Raw genomic sequence first — 16,788 nt, 5'->3', positions numbered from 1 at the left:
TATACTTCAGGTTGGTTGCTTTGTTTCAGACTTGGCACTCTGTCAGGAAGCAGGCACAGCAGGCTCTGGCTAAACATCTTTGCATATTGTACTGGCTGAGGTTATCCTTTTGCCAAGTTGGATTAGTCTTCTTAATACTAGCCGAGACTTTTAACTCCAGCTGGAAAAAAATCCTTTGCCAAGAAAGTGAACTGTTATGGCTTCTCGTGTGAGCTGATATTGATGCTTGGATACGAGAAGGCCAAACTTGTACTTAGGCAGCAGGTACTTGGAAAGCCAGTATGAACAGCCATCCCTTCCCAGTGACATATTTGCAAATAGGCTTTTTGCAAAATTAAAACCAGCCCAATACCTAAATCATATTACAATTCATAAATTCAGAAGGGCATTAACCTTAGCCCATTTTAATGCCCTTCCTACATCAGTCATGGAATGGAAATTCAAGAAAATTCTGTATGTGGATATATGACATTTCCAGATGGATACTGATAAGTTAGCATTCAGAGGAGGCCAACAAAGATGGTCCAGGGACTTTCAGAACATGCCAGTGAGGAACTTGGAATCTTCAGTCTGAACAAAAGAAGACTTAGAGGAGATCCAAAGGCCATGTTCAGGTACAAAAAAAGAGAAAGCTGTGGGAAAGATGGTCAAGAGCTGTTATCTGTGGCCTCAGAAACTAAGACCAAAATTAACAGGTATACGTTGCAGCTACTTACATTTTGTTTAGCTATAAAAGAAAACTTCTTGGCGGTTGGATCTGTACAACAATGGAACAGTCTGTCTATGAAGGCTGTGGATTCTTGTCAGGCCTTCAGGGTAGATCAGACTAAAAATCCAGTGTCATATAGGTCAGTACTACTTTTATTGTCAAGCTAGAGGAACAGAAACTTGCAAGTTTGAATGTGCTTCCCCCCTCCCTCCCTTTGTCTTCTTGAGTACTAGAGAGGGTCTTGTCTGAGATGTTTACTGTGGTTACATTCCTGCCCTGGACTCAGTCCTCTTTTATCTGACTGTTGTCTTGGCAGTAGCCCTTCTCCTGTCCTTCAAGGCCATTCCCTCTTTCCTCTACACTTCTCCATTTCTGGTGGTTTTTAAGAGACTGGACAGCCATCTCTCATGGATGGCTAAATTGGCTTTCCTGCATATTGCAGAGGGTTGGACTGGATGATCTTTGTGGTTACTTGCAAACTCTACAGTTCTATGATTCTGGGATTTTGTGATTATGCCCATGTGGTGCTGGTGCCATCAAATCAACAGTTCATGCCTTCCTTTACTGTCAGTTTTATACAGACACTTGTCTCTGCCTTATAACTCTGCTATTAACCAATTACCCAAGATGCTCAGACTTATTTTAATTAAAACATGTACTTTCAGGTAAGAATCCATCTATCCCTCTAAATGTAGCAAACTTTTGTTCTGCTGTTTGCAAATTACAGCAGGGCCTGAAGAATTAACATCTGAGGAGGTGTTTGCACTTTACAGTATGCATCATGACATCAGTTATACTATGTTCTGTTATATTACATGTATTTTTTGTTTTTATTAGATTAATAAAGTTAATCTGGTCTGATCTGGATCTTGTCACTCCCTTATTAAGGAACAAATGTGTTTTGTATGTGAAGACACACACACCTTTTGAGTCATTTCCTTCCTTATGTTCACTCCCATCACTCAGTTTGACTACAACTGCAGCATTTTGGAATTGCATTTCTCGACCCTGCAGTTGCTTAGAAATTCAGTTTCCCAGCCCATTAACTTCCTTCTCTACTGCTTGTGGATAGTGAGTTGGATCCAGGGAAGAGCTCCCCTGTGTCCTTCTCTGCTACAATTAATGATTAATGATCAGTAAAGAAAAGCCGACAGACTCCAGAGAAGAGCTTCAGGGTTTGGGTTAAGAAGTTCAGAGTGAAGAGCCAGAAGTGAGAACTCCAATCTGTAGGTACTTGTTGCAGTAAATGATGCTGGCTGGTTCCAAATGTGGAGCAGGGTGAATTCATTGAGAGGACTATACCATTTTTTAAAATAATTATTTTTGACTAATCTCACAAGGCAATTCCTCTCTAGAGGATAATATGACACACCAGATGAAAGGTTCTAACCCAGAACTTTCCCCCTAGTCTTTCTTGTGTCATTTGTTTCCAAAATGCTTTTAACTTGGAAAAATGGTGTGTCCCACTTTAGATCTCAATTGATGATGTCCATTCTTCCTTCTTGTTGAACTGTATATGTAAACTGTTGGGCCATACCATGAGAATAGGAAGGGGCCTTTCATACGGTGAGATATGAAAGAGCAGGGTTTAAATACACAGAGAAGAGCTAAAGGAAGGAAAAAAGGCTGATTAGCTTTCAGGTCACAAAAATCGTTGCTTCCCAGGAAAGATATGTTGACTTCAGGAACCTGAATCCCTGAGGGCTTCATATGTTGAGGCTGCCCATGGCTGATCAACCTGTGAGTGACTTGCTCAAGGCGATCACATTTTTATATCTCCACATTAACATTTTAATACTTGACTTCATGGCTTTTTTTTTTAACTTTAATAGCTGCTGTGATTGATGTATAAACCTGTTGCCTTGCCACATTTCTGAGACATGTTGATTTAGCCTGAGATTCCTATTAGAGGATTGTGCTTGGAGGCAACAAGAATATCTACATTTACCTTCAAATCCTTACCGTATCAAGAAATTGGCAATAGCCTGCATTAGACAAGTGATGGACAGCTTCTACTTACTACTATCAGCATGGTGACCCTTCCTTCCTTCCTTCCTTCCTTCCTTCCTTCCTTCCTTCCTTCCTTCCTTCCTTCCTTCCTTCCTTCCTTCCTTCCTTCCTCCCTCCCTCCCTCCCTCCCTCCCTCCCTCCCTCCCTCCCTCCCTCCCTCCCTCTCCCTGGGCTGGCAACAATACTAAAAGTTTCTTTGAAGGCAAATTGTTAGCACCATTATTTTGACAAATCATATTCTATTTTGATATGGCATTAGATACCAAGACAATTGGGCATGTATGAGAGAAACCTGATACTTTCTCTTGAACTCCACTGATGGCTGTTATCCCATCAGTCCCATTCCATCCCATCTCAAAATGTATCATTCCATGTTGAAAAGAAAAAAAATGAACATGCCAGTATTTCTCTATTTTTAAAAATCTGGTAAATAATAGAAAAAGCATGGGTAGGCATTGAAACACCAAAATGTTCCTCCTTATTTTGACACAATTCTTTCTGACATGGCTTGTTAATAAATAAATGGGCTATGTTAAGATTTTCATAGGATAATCAAATAAAATATGAGAGTATTTTGTATGCATTTATTTTTCTTTGAATCATTGAATTCTGTTGTTATGGAATATGTTTGGCTCTAAAGTGTTCTTTTGCTGCCATGTCTCACGAAAAATTCAAAATTAGAAAGAAAAGTTAAAAATGGAAATGAAGACAGAACACTGAAATGAAGGAGGCGGCAGTCCTAATTAATAGCAAGTCAACTGAGTTGAACAAAGAGCGTCTGAATTGTAGGGAAGAGGTAGAATCTCTTAATCATTTTGGAAAGCTCCAACCCTCTTTCACTGTATCCAAACCAGGTCCCTCTTACCCTCTTAAAACAGAAATTAGGGAATGATGGGTCCCTGTTTTCTATCTTCAAAGGAAGAAGTAGTTTCCATAGCTTATCTCATGTAAATCTTTCTCAAGTCAATGCATTGCCTGGTAACTACATGTACCCATCCTTATACAGGTAGATCTTGCTTAATGACTGCCCTGTTTAGCGATTGTTTGAAGTTACGTTGGCACTGAAAAGGTAACTTTATGACTGGTCCTCCCATTTACGACCATTGCAGCATTCCCCAGGGTAATGTGATTGAGATTTGGGTGCTTTGCAACCGGCAGGTGTTTATGACCATCACAGCGTTCCATGGTCGTGTGATCGCCGTTTGGACGTTTTACAGCTAGCTTCTGACAAGCAGAGTCAATGGAGAAGCCAGCAGTAAAATCACAAGTCGCGGTCACGTGATGTCTTACTTAATGATCCATGGTGACTCACTTAATGACTGCAGTGGAAGTGAGGTCATATGCCTGTCGCAGTCATGTGATGTTTCACTTAGCGACCACATTGCTTAGAGACAGAGTTGTCAGTCCCAATTGTGGATGTTAAGCGAGGACTTCCTGTTTTCCTGACAGCAGCCCAGCAGTGGTTCATCACTGTTTTCTTCCTTTAAATTTCCCAGTCTAGCTTACAGTCCTCAGATTTCGTGATGGTCTTCCATCCAAACCATAAGCAGTCACTTAGCTGGTCTCAAAAAGCTAAGCAGATTTGACCCTGCTTAGCGTTTTGCGATCAGTCAGCTAAGTGAGTGCCACCTGCCATGATTGGCAGGTAAAAAAATAAAAACAAAGAAAAAAATGTCCTCACATCCAAATGATTTATTCTGAGGCTGTCTGGAATTTTTTAAAAAAAGAAACATAATGCAAAATGCATCATTATTTGGGGCTGTTAAGATGAAATGCTTAAAATATCATGAATATAATGGTATAACTCTGGGATTATATTTGGGTTTTAACATGGCCTTCCATTGCTGTTTGTGCTCCAAAGATCATAGGTACCAAACTTCAAGTGTACACCTCTTACTGGTGGAATAGAAGAGAAAGGACTGCCTTTGAAGAAGGGGAAAAGGTTGAGACTGGGTTGTTCTCTAATTAATCCAAGTTAAGTTGCTGGCCTTTTGAGTTCACCATAGTTGTCTTGATCTTTTGAACATTTGGCTGGTGTGTTGTTGTAGCTTGTTCCAGTGCTGTGGGAATTGGTTGTGGTAATGCAATTTTGAGTTAGATTCAATTTAGATGATTAGTTTATCCATAGATAATATTCTCTGCACCGTAGGGAGAGTGTGAACTCTGCCAGAATGAACAGCACAAACCATGCTATGATGCCATGTCAAGGATAAACAGTTATTTCATGCTGGGTTGCTTCAGACTGAATAACGGACTGCAATTTGGAGTGCCGTGCTCATGAGCAATTTGCGCACGCAGCTCCAATTACTTCATGCTTTGCAGCAAACCATAGTTGGGCAAATTGATATGGTTCTTGCCTGGCACATAAACCAGGACTCTCACGCTTGCTCATTTGACTATAACAGCAAGCAGTGGTTTACTGCAAATCAAGGTATGCCATAGCCCTTCCAAGTATCCAATTGGTACTGGTCCAGAATAATTAATTAATTAATCTACAAGTGCCTTTATACCGCTTCAGTCAAGTCAAATATAAGTGGCTTACAAAAGCAATAAAGCAAACATGACAGTTCAGAAAAAAAACAAATAAATAATCTGCAATTCAAATGAAAAAAATGGGAAAAATAACACACAACCATCAGCAGTCCTTACCCAGATCTCAGGTTCGTATATGGGCAACATCTCAATATGTCAATTGAGGGGTGTCTACATCTAAAAAAGGGGCAGTGTTTGATGACATGGTTGTGGCCACAATCTTTTTGATCCCACCCCTGGGGACCAGCCGGTTTGGGGGGTGGGGGAGCCAGGGTGCCCTTGTGCTCTCCCAATATCTGTCTTCTTCACCAACTCTTTTGCAGCTGTGCTGATGACCTTCTGGCCCAGTTGTGGCACAGAAGGAAATACTGTAGAGAGTTAGGGAGATGACCTTGACAGGAAAGGGGATTGAAACGTTCTTTAACTCCTGGGAAGCAAGATAATATTTGGAAGTGGCTCAGGCAAACACCTCTGTAATTCACAGAGGTAGAAGAAGGAGGAGAGGTAAAGGACAATCCAACTTGCCAGATTCTGTTATTACAGCCTATCTCAGTAAAGGTAGTTTTAGTCTTCCTGTGGAGTTAACTTTCTGGTCTGGTCTTCCTAGTGTGGCTGACATAGAGAAGATACATTTGCAGTGCTAATGCTGGAGCTCCTTCATGAGCTGTTTCAAGAGAATGCTCCTCTTGTCCCACCTCCTGGCTCTTCTGGCTGCTTCATGCTGGAGTTAAGACACCACAGTGCCTTGCCACTATTTCACTGTGCTTTTGAAAATGAGCAGAGAGGAAGCCTTACCGCTCTCCCTGACAATGACTGACTTTCTCTGTGAAAACAAATGTAGTAAAGTCATGATGAGGATTTGCGTGTGTGTGTGTGTGTGTGTAGTTGTTGTCAGCAACAAGAGATGGAATAGGCAAGTCCTGGTTCCATAGGCCCACATATATTGAAGAATACTGCTGATGTGCCTGGTATGAAATATCTACTCTGGCTTGCAGATTATGATCTCTGACAGCCTTTGGCTGCTGCCTGAAACTGAATATGATTCTTCCCAAGCATGATTCATGCAGAGAACTCTCTAGCAAGATGTACTGAGAAGAAAGGGAAGGGGTTACCAGATTCCAGCAACTGAACTATTTCCCATTGAAAACCAACATGGGAGTCACTTCCCTCCATTAAACAGTGAGTGTATTCCAACAGGGCAGGACTGGCTAAGAAGAAGATATCTGGCTAAGAAGGAGAAGACTGGCTAAGGAAGAGGACATCTTCCCAGATATCCTCAAGGGTTAGGGGTGGGAATTGTGTAGACAAAGGTGTTCTGTCAGGTCACCTGGGCCCAAACCATGTAGGATTATACAGTTGTGCTAAGGCTATAGCCCTAAATTTAGTCTATTGCATGTTGCATCTGACTGAAGACAAAAGGATGTTAATCTTTCCCCTCAAAGTAATTCCTGGCATTTTACTTTTGGTTATTAGCCACAGAAGCTTTTGTAAATTGAGGACTATTCCACCACCCACTTCTTTTTCATGATTCCCACCAAGCCGCAGAGATTAGCAGAGGGACAGATTGTAAGGGGACTGTTTGCAAGAATGACTTATCACTGCACATTTAGGAGAAGATTATCCAGAATCTGGGGGGGGGGGGGGGGGGAGGAAAAAGAGGTTATTTGGAACCAGTAGATAACCAATGGCCCTGTTCTAATATATAGGCTTTCCCGTCTACTCACTTGGAAAAATCTTTTATTTGCCATAGGTGAATACAATAAAACCTTGGCAAAGATAATGCCTTCTCATTCTACTGGGAGGTTCTTTTGCTCAAAGGATGCCTTGACCCTAAACATTCCTATTGTTTGCTTATTGCAGACAAGAGATTTTGATCCACTTAAAAGTTATTTATAGTGTCTTTGTTCATATAGGAATGTGATGCATTTTTTTGAAGCAGGACATTATGCAGCACTATCTTTGTTATGTTGCAATAAAATGGGCTTCCTGCTGAGGAAGTATCTTGATTAGAGAGGAGAATCTTCATAATTAACCTAGATTAATTTGGGATGTACATTTAATACACACAGTTTAATCCATTCTGAGCCATATTAAACATCCACATAGTTACTGGTTGCAGATTAACAGGCCCTCTTTTGAGTTAAGATTAATGCTGTTCAAGCTGAGTGAAATGTAGCTGGAGGAAAGAGATGGTGGTTTATAATCCATGTTTGGGGGTGGGCTTCAGGGCAGGAGTGGCCCTGACTAGCCTCAATTTTGATGGCCGTAAGGCAAGTGTTCTGAAGCAAAGGCTCCCGTGAGAATTTTTCTCTGCTTGTGGCAATCATGTTTCTTAGGAAAACCAATGTTGGTGGAAAGCTCTGATATTTCCTTGGTGGAAGAAAGGCAACCACTTCTTACAAAGTGAATAGACCTTTTTGGGGCAGACCTGATTTGCAGTTGTTCAACTCGCATAAGATTAACATTGGAGAGTCCTGTTGTCTGTATGCAGCCCAAAAATTCTGAGGAATACAAATGTATGAGGCTTACCAAAACAGATGTTTCTGTGGTTTTCTGTATGTACGTGTACACATGTATACATTTGTGTGAATAACATTTCTTAGAAAAAAACAACACTCCTCTGCTGTTTTAGTGCCATAGTTCTGAACTGAGTTCTCTGCTCTATGTCTCAGTACATTACCCTTTCCTTTCCTTTCCTTTCCTTTCCTTTCCTTTCCTTTCCTTTCCTTTCCTTTCCTTTCCTTTCCTTTCCTTCCCTTCCCTTCCCTTCCCTTCCCTTCCCTTCCCTTCCCTTCCCTTCCCTTCCCTTCCCTTCCCTTCCCTTCCCTTCCCTTCCCTTCCCTTCCCTTCCCTTCCCTTCCCTTCCCTTCCCTTTCCTTTCCTTTCCTTTCCTTTCCTTTCCTTTCCTTTCCTTTCCTTTCCTTTCCTTTCCTTTCCTTTCCTTTCCTTTCCTTTCCATATTGTTGCAAATTTACTGTTTTTACAATAGATTTTACAATATCCTTTTTATATTGTTGCAAATTATATTGTTTCAATACAATGATATTTGTACACTGTTAATTTATAATTATTGACATTTTATTGTTTAGGTAACTTAGAGTATTGGAAATAAAAAAGAAGAAAGAAATACTCTATCAATATTAATTACAATGTAGGATGTAATTTAGTCTTTTCACGTCAAAGACTAAAGAGCACGTTAATTGTGGTTTTTTGTTTGGGATTTTTTTCTCTTATTTTTAAAGCTCAGCATGCTATATGTTTTAATTAGAAAAGAATAAAAACAGAAAAGCCCACAATTAATTTGCTCTTTAGTTTTTGACATGTAAAACCAAACCCAATCAAACCAAATGCATCAACTCCATCATGAAAAGCCATTCTGCCATGGTTACTAGGGGGTTCACTTGGTAGGTATTTGCTATAACATGACATGGCATCACCAATAGAGCTATGCACTGTTTTGGAGTGGGCTCCAGAGGGGTGTGTCGGAAGTCTTCTAGGTTGGGTGGTGCAATGTGTTGGGCAATCAATCCCGTAACATGCACCAAAGCCACACAGTCTGAATTCCCTTGCCATGCACTGAAAATCTTATAGGTTAGATGGTTCTAGGGTATCCTGTGGGAATTTCCATAGTTGGTCAGCCTGGAGGCACTTTGGCCAGCACTGAGGAAGAAAACAGCGAGGAGTTTTCTCCCTGGCACTGGCGCAAAGAGATGGAAGGATATCTGGGTTACTTCACTGTGGCAAATTGGGTGGCCTCATTGGTTCAGCAAAATGTCCACATTTCCTCTGGGGCCTGGGTCAGTTCATTGAAGTGAGCCTACATCACACTGCACAGCACTTCGATAGAATTGCAACAGTTACAAAAACCAGTGTGGATTCATCAGACTAATCTTATATTCATTCATTCATTCATTCATTCATTCATTCATTCATTCATTCATTCATTCATTTTTCAAGTTTAGTCACCGCCCATCTCACTCAGTGAGTGACTCTGGGCAGTTTTCAGTAAAAACAAAAATAAATACTGGTTAAAATACGATTAAAATACAATAAACCAATGTTCCATTAATAAATAACATCTTCCACAGTAAGTGACGGTTGTTAACCGGGAGCGTCTTCAAGGTGCCAGCCACCCCCAGGGTTGGTTACCCTTCCTCATGCCCCACTCAAGTTGGCAGAGCCAGGTCTTCACCCCTTTCTGGAAGGCTGGGGAGTGGGGGCCTGCCTCACCTCTGGGGGAAGAGTGTTACATAGGGTAGGGGCTACAGCAGAGAAAGCTCTCCTCCTGGGCCCCACCAGTCGACATTCTTTTGTAGATGGGGTCCGTTACATACCTTCATTTCCTGACTGGGTGGGATGGGTTTATCCTATTCTGATAGAGCTATTAGCTTAATAGATAAGGAAAATGCCCTGGGTATAGTGTACCTTGACTTCATTAAACCATGAAACAAATTGTGAAATGTAGCCCGATAATACAGTTGAAATCATAATTCAGTGAATTCAGGATGGATTCATAATTGGCTGAATGACCATACCCAGATAGTACTCATAAATAGCTCTGCAGTGCTATTTGGATAGTTGTAATGAGTGGTGCATCACAGGGCTCTGTCTTGGGCCCTGTGCTGTTCCACATTTTTATAATGTCCTGGATGGTTGATGAGGGGATGTCTATCAAATATACAAATGCCACAAAATTAGGAGGAGGGGCTAATATTTTAGAAGGAAAAGATTCAGATAGATAGGCTTGAACAGTGATTGAAATGAACAGAATGGGTTTTAACAGGGAGAAATGTAAAATCCTACATCTGGGGAGGAAAAGAAAAGAAAAAGTATCAGATGGGGAAGATCTTACTTGGCAGTAGTACGTATGGAGAGAATGTGAATGTTCTAGTAGATCACACAATGAACATGAGGCAACAATGTGATGCAGCTACTAAAAAAGCAGATGTTGTTTTGGGATGTGTTAATAAAACCACAGGAAGTACTTGCCCCATTCTTGGAATACTATATCAAGTTCTGGGCAGCACAACCTGAAAACATCATTAACAAACTACGAACTAGAGCAAGTTCAGAGGCCACCAAGATGGTGAGGAGCAATTGAAGGAAGTGGGCATAGTTGAAACTACAGGGAAATAAATTCATGTTAGATATTAGGAGGATTTTCCTGACAGTGTGAGCTGTCAACCAGTGGAATAGTTGTCTCAAGACAGTAACTTGGATAGCCATCTGTTCAAAATGAGTAGGAAATCTTGCACTAAGCAGAAGATTAGACCAGAGAGCCTCAGAGATCATTTCCATTCATCGTTCTATGATTCTTTAACCTAATCACCAATATACAAACATAGTATATGATGAAGCATTTGGATCTAATGGTACTTTCTTTTCTTTGGATTTTCTAGCTGACCTGGAAATCCACTAATACAACTACAAATTTGGTTAAGAATTCAAAAAATAAGGCCAACTTTAGTCTAAAAATCCAAGCATAGAAGGCAATAGAAGTCCAGCTGTTGTGATATTGCAGTAGTCAAAGTTTTTTTCATAATCAGCGTATTGCTCATTCAAAATACTTCAGGCAATATTTTTAGTAGGCAGATTGATTGATTTGGTGTATTTTTGTTCTATCCAATAACAGGGTTCTCTGGGAGGTGTACAAACTGTAATTTAAGCAGTAAAATATCAAAACAATATAAAACCAGATAAAATCCTACATAGAGAAGACTACAACAGATAAATTAAAAATTCAGAGCGGAATAATAATGGCAAAATACACATTAATAACAATACAGCATAATAATATGGAAATAGATATAACATAAGCAATTTATAGAGCCTTGAAAAGAGGCTGGAAAAAGCTGGGATAACATTCTAAATATAGAACACATTTTGTGCCTTTAAAAAAAACAAAAAACTAGGATTAAAGCTACCTAGAACTAAAATAGGTGGATGCTAAGTTTCTGCCTAAATTTTCTGAAGGTGGGCTCCCCTTGATACTGTTGCCACAACTGATGCCCTCATCAGGAAATTACAAGAAATTTCAGAAAGCTAATAGCCTGTTGTTAGTAGAGAACCTACTGTTTTCGAAGATCCATTCTCATTGATGTGAAAATATTACTTGCCTGCAGAAGAACCCAATTTCAGTCCATGGCTTCTTCAAATAAAAATGATCAAGTACAGTGGTACCTCTAGTTACGAACTTAATCCGTTCCGTGACTCTGGTTGCAACTCAAGTTGGTCTCAAGTCAAGGTAAAGTTTCCCATAAGGTTCAATGTAAATCCAGTTAATCCATTCCGCCCTCCAAATTTGGTCGCACCACGAGGCAAATTTCCCCATAAGGTTCAATGTAAATACGGCTAATCCGCCCTCCGAATTTGGTCGCACCCCGAGGTAAATTTCCCCCATAAGGTTCAATGTAAATACGGCTAAACAGTTCTGAAACATATGCATTTTATTTTTAAACCTCAAAAACCTTCCAAACGCCACAAAACACACCACAAGCCTCACCGAATGTCTCCTTGCTACCGCGATCTCGCCCACAGGAAGCCGCGACTGCGTGGCAGCAGGGAAAATGGCCGCGGATCTGGTTCGTAAGTAGAGGCGAGTTCGTAAGTAGAGGTAAATTTTTGGGGCCGGAGCTGGTCGTATCTCGGAAAATTCGTAAGTAGGGGCGTTCGTAAGTAGAGGTACCACTGTAGTTGGATGGGAAATGACTCAAAAAAGGATTAGGGGAATAGCCACAAAAACTTCTCTCTCCCCCTCCCCAAAAAGTAGAGAATTCAAACGGATATTGATAAAATATGCATTATTTATTCTAGAGTCCAGCAGCTTTCAGACTTAATCAGTCTGTAAATCAATCTTAGCCAGAAATGGATTTGCCTTTATTATTATATAAGATAAAAAATATGTGTTACATTGGTGGCAATTGGATTCCCCCCTTTTTTTTTGTCCTTGACTATATGCAGATATCAGGGGGATGGTGTCAAAAAAGTCAAGATGGTGACAGTGTACAAAGCATGTTAAAAAGGGCTAGGGCTCTGATCACATGGTTGCAGCTACCATCTTGACTTTTCAGACCCCTCTGTGGATGTCCCTGCCAACAAAATAGACTGAGGTATGACAATTTGCCCTATGAAGCATACCTATAATAAAAAGCGGGGTTGTGCACAAATGGCTTCTGAAAATCCCTCACCAGATTTGTACCTACAGTACATGCATGAATACCCATCGTAATGTTCCCTTTTGAGGCACACAATCTTAGGCAAAGTGCAGAAATGGAATAAGAAGTCAGAAGCAGGAGAAATTAAAAGTATGAGATAAGAAAAGGAAGATCAATATAATTAGATCTAATTGACACCAACACCATTCAGTATACCTCCACATACCTTTCTAGCCTTATGAACCAGGCTTCGATGAATGACTTCTCCATATTTCTGTAAAGTAGGACTCTATCTTAGTGGTAATAATATCATAGATGCTGAAAAGCCCCATGGCAGGAATTCCTTCATGGAGAAACCCTTGGGATTACACAAACATTTGAGAAGCAACGAGGTTGATTGTACAATGGAAGATAAGACATTCAGATACAGCACTTCATAACTAAGTATTTGGAAGAACCTTGGATTCCACCCAGGAGAATTTCTCTTTGCAAATTCCTTTTCATTAAATTAAATGAGACCTGGAAGGAAAAAAGATACCAGAGAGTATCTCTGCCTGCCATTAATGGGAAGGCTTCATGTGTTTATGTGTCAAATGAGAAAGGTTGAAATGAATAAAGGCTGAAAAAAGACACATAGAACTTGAGAATCTCATCACTCCACATCTTAAATACTGTCCAGTGTATTCTTTCTTCTTCTTGACTTTCTCATCTTAAGTACAGTGGGACATTCCTGGATATTTTTCTTGTTGTAAATTAGTGTTGTGAGCTAACCTTTATCTTGGATGGGTTTCTTCAAATGGTGCATGGCCTTCATCCTTCATATCACAGCCAAGCATACACAGATTGTGCTGATACACAAATGATGCTTGCTGGTTACTCTGGAAGGTCATGAGGTAGAATGGAATTAAAGATTAATAAAATGATTCATGTGGCTCTTGAACCAAGTAAAGAGCTTCAGGTATACTACTCATTCTTATAAGAGGATAAATCTATTAATGTGTGAAAGGGTGGAAGTTGCCATCCAGGTTGGGAGATTACATTGTATCACAAAACATGCCCCATCTCTTCATTGTCCTTCACTGCGTATGTTTTGGAAAAGGTTTTACCCTCTTATCTTCTTTGCTTTCCCCATTTCTGCCATCGCTTTGTCTCCCTCTGATTTCCCAGGTCTTGCTTAAAGGCAAGTGAAGGGGCTACATGGGCTGCTGCAGTCAAAAAGAGGCAGTGTGAACTTCAGTGATGCACGCTGCTTTGCAGGTATCATGAATCTCCAAAGTAGCTCAGCAAGTGGTCGATAATGGAGAAGACACGAGGGCCCTTTGAGAGGAACACTGCCAAGAGGTTCCTCTTTTGCACTTGGCAAGATGCTTCTTTTCCAGAAGTTCTCATCAGCATTATGGAGCTACAGAGGGAAGGGCAAACATGGGCATATGGAAGATATTTATTCTGTCCTCTACATTCTAGTACCTTGCCCCCCACCCCCCCACCCCGCTTTCTTCTTCATTCAGTCTCTTTCCTCTCCTTTCATAGGATATACACCTTTTTCCTGTTTCATAGCTTCCACTATGAGGCTAACTGGACATCAGGCTAGCCCCCTCCTTGTTAATAGTTTGGAAGCTTTTCAACACCGACTTGTTTCAAAGAGCTGTCCCTTGATTTGATCACACCGTCTATTTTTATTGCTTGTATTTTTATGCCTTGGTGGGTGTTGTTTTTATTATTTTGATGGAATCTTATACCATGGATGTTTTATCAGCGTTATATTTTATGTAAACCACCAAGAGTCTTTTGATTGCAGCAGGACAGAAATGTGAAAAACAAACAAACATCATAGCCTAAGATTGCTTGTCTCTTTTATTGCATCAAGACATTGCTTTAAATGAATGTGTGTCTACTTCTGGGGTTGCTGTAATAGTGTAGTAATGTGGACACTGCTTGGTGCATGCCAGGCTCCTGTTGCACTTGACTTTAATTTTTAAATATTTTTAATTGTAAAACAAGGGGTGGGAAGGAGGCATGCTGAAAGCAAAGCACCAACTTCAAACTTCTTTTTTATTTTGTTTTATAAGAATGTCTTCGGTTCCCCCTTCCCCCCCATTTTCTTTTTTATGTGCCCTCAAGTCAGTGTTGACTCCTGACAACTGCCTGGACAAGTCCCTGCAGTTTTTTTTGGGGGGGGGGGCAAGATTTCAGAAGTGAGTTGCCATTGCTTCCTTCCTAGGGCTGAGAGACAGTGACTAGCTGGCTTCGCGCCTAAGGTGGGATTAGAACTCATGGTCTCCTGGTTTCTGGCCTGGTGGCATAAGCACTACACCAAACTGGCTCCCTTAGGACCAATAAACATTCTTAAAAAATAAAAGTGGGTGTAAGGAAGCATCCTAGAGGGTTGAACTGGGTAGTGAGAAGCAACCTCAGAGGTTTCCCTTCTAGTGAATGGATTTATGATTTGCTACACCAAGCATGGCAGCAGTTTGGGTATAGTAAGGCCTCCCCTCAAACCTTCCCCCCCCCCCTTGGCCATTATTTGGTGCAAATGTCCATAACATGTCCTCCAAATTTCAAACCTGCCCACTGGCATAGAAGGGTTAGGACTCCTGATGTATTCTAAGTAGAGGTTCCTCTTGATCTCTACTCTGAACCTCCTTCCTTGTAATTTTAACCTGCTGGTTCTGATTCAGCCCTCTGGGGCAATAGAGAATATGATTATTCTCTATTCTGTGTGATAGCCTCCATGTATTTGAAGACTGCTATTGTATCTCCCCTTAGTTATCTTTTCTGTAGGCTAAATATATGAAGAACCTCGAATCATTCCTTATAGGGCTTGATTTCCAGACCTTTCACCATCTTAGTAGCCATCTTCTGCACTTGTTCCAATTTATCCTTGTCATTTTTGAACTGTGGTGCCTAGAACTGGACACAATACTCCAAATGGGGCCCAACAAGAGCAGGACTTTAGTGTAAACAAACCTTGTGGTTTGTAAACCCTGTTTATGGCAAAACATATTGGGAGAGTCCAGAGTGGATTAATCATGGTTTAGCACAAAGTCTTAATCCACAATGTGTTAATTCAGCCTAATTAAACCCATTCTTATCCAATAGCAGCAAGAGTTCTTCAGAATCTCTCGAGATCTTAAGTTAGTCCTGCTGTTGGAGGACAGTAAATGATGATACTAGATAATGCTGGTTTTAGTTTTACCTCTCCATTTCTAGCCATACCTTTTTCCACTCTGTTAATCTGTGGATTTTTGTTTTTTTCTACCCTCCCCAGTCTAATCTTACAAAGGACATTGAGACAGTATATGAATGCTTCAAATCGAAAAGTTGCATAATGATCCTGAAAGGAAGAGTGCTAAAATGTATGCATGGCAAGGAAAAAAATGTAGATTTTTTTTTATTCCTTCTGTTCCCAGCTGTGATCTTTTTGCCTTTCTTGAAAGTGAAAGCTCCAAATGATTATTTTGAGAAGTTGTTGCAGAGAGGAATAAAAAATAATGTTGTGAGGAATGAGCAACATACTTGCATTGATTTTCTTTTCTCCATGGTTAACCTTTAAAGGTTGTAGCGCTCTGTTTATACCAGAAAATGTGCTTTTTCCCACGTAGAGAGCTGCAGCGTCATTAACTTCTTACTTGTAAGAATCACGGACTGGTTGTTTTTCCTAATGGGCTCATTACTGGATGATAACTTGGGATGGGCGCACCCTCCTTGGTGTTGGCAAGGCATGGGGACCATGGCTTCAAGAAGGTGGTAAGGAAGTAGTGACAAAGAGCACAACAGATCCTGATTACTGCATAAATCCAAGAGCTGGACTTTGCAGAAAAGCCAGAAAAGATGTTGGAGGGACAGCTTTTAATTCTGTGTGCTGGGAGATTTGAAATTAACATTTTACCACAAATCCTAATGTAGAGAAAAGACAGTGGACTAGTAAAATGACCAGGGATGTTTGCTGGCAGGGTAGTGTAGTTTTATCCAGGGAGGTTTAAAAAAAATGCTGAACTTTGGAATCATAAATGCTGGATCCCTGTCTAGGATTGTGTCACAAATTTTAAAAAAGTGCCCGTGGTCAGTAAAAGAATTAAGGTTCAAATGCTGACTATGGAAAGACAGCAGAAGAAGATGGTAAGGGGTATGTAAAGCAAATGCTCCATTTTGTGCATCTGGTATGATTGAGGAAGGAAAGATTTAAGTTACATAATTTGGGAAATAACTATGCATCTCTTATTCAAATATTCCTGCATATTTCACATCCTCCACGAAGGCTTTCTTGCAGTTGGTGGGGTGATTGGCATAAGTGGGGCCTTTATAGGTGTTGGACCTTAGCTTCTCTTGTCATGCCTTCTCCAGGCAGACTCATTTGAACCTCCTCTTGTTTCTGTTTGGTCC

General features: G+C 40.6%; 1 protein-coding gene across 1 annotated transcript in view; it reads left to right on the top strand.

Moving 5' to 3' along the window:
• Positions 1–16,788, top strand: part of MDGA2 (MAM domain containing glycosylphosphatidylinositol anchor 2) — a 491,572-nt gene that overhangs the window by 22,336 nt on the left and 452,448 nt on the right. The window lies entirely within an intron of this gene.

The sequence above is a fragment of the Python bivittatus genome, unplaced genomic scaffold (assembly GCF_059951505.1).
Source record: "Python bivittatus isolate LINGU-HERP-01145 unplaced genomic scaffold, Pbiv_v1 ctg000580_np1212, whole genome shotgun sequence".
NCBI classification, from domain to species: Eukaryota; Metazoa; Chordata; class Lepidosauria; order Squamata; family Pythonidae; genus Python; species Python bivittatus.
Note: the sequence above shows the minus strand (reverse complement) of the source record. Positions and strands in the feature narration are given on the sequence as shown.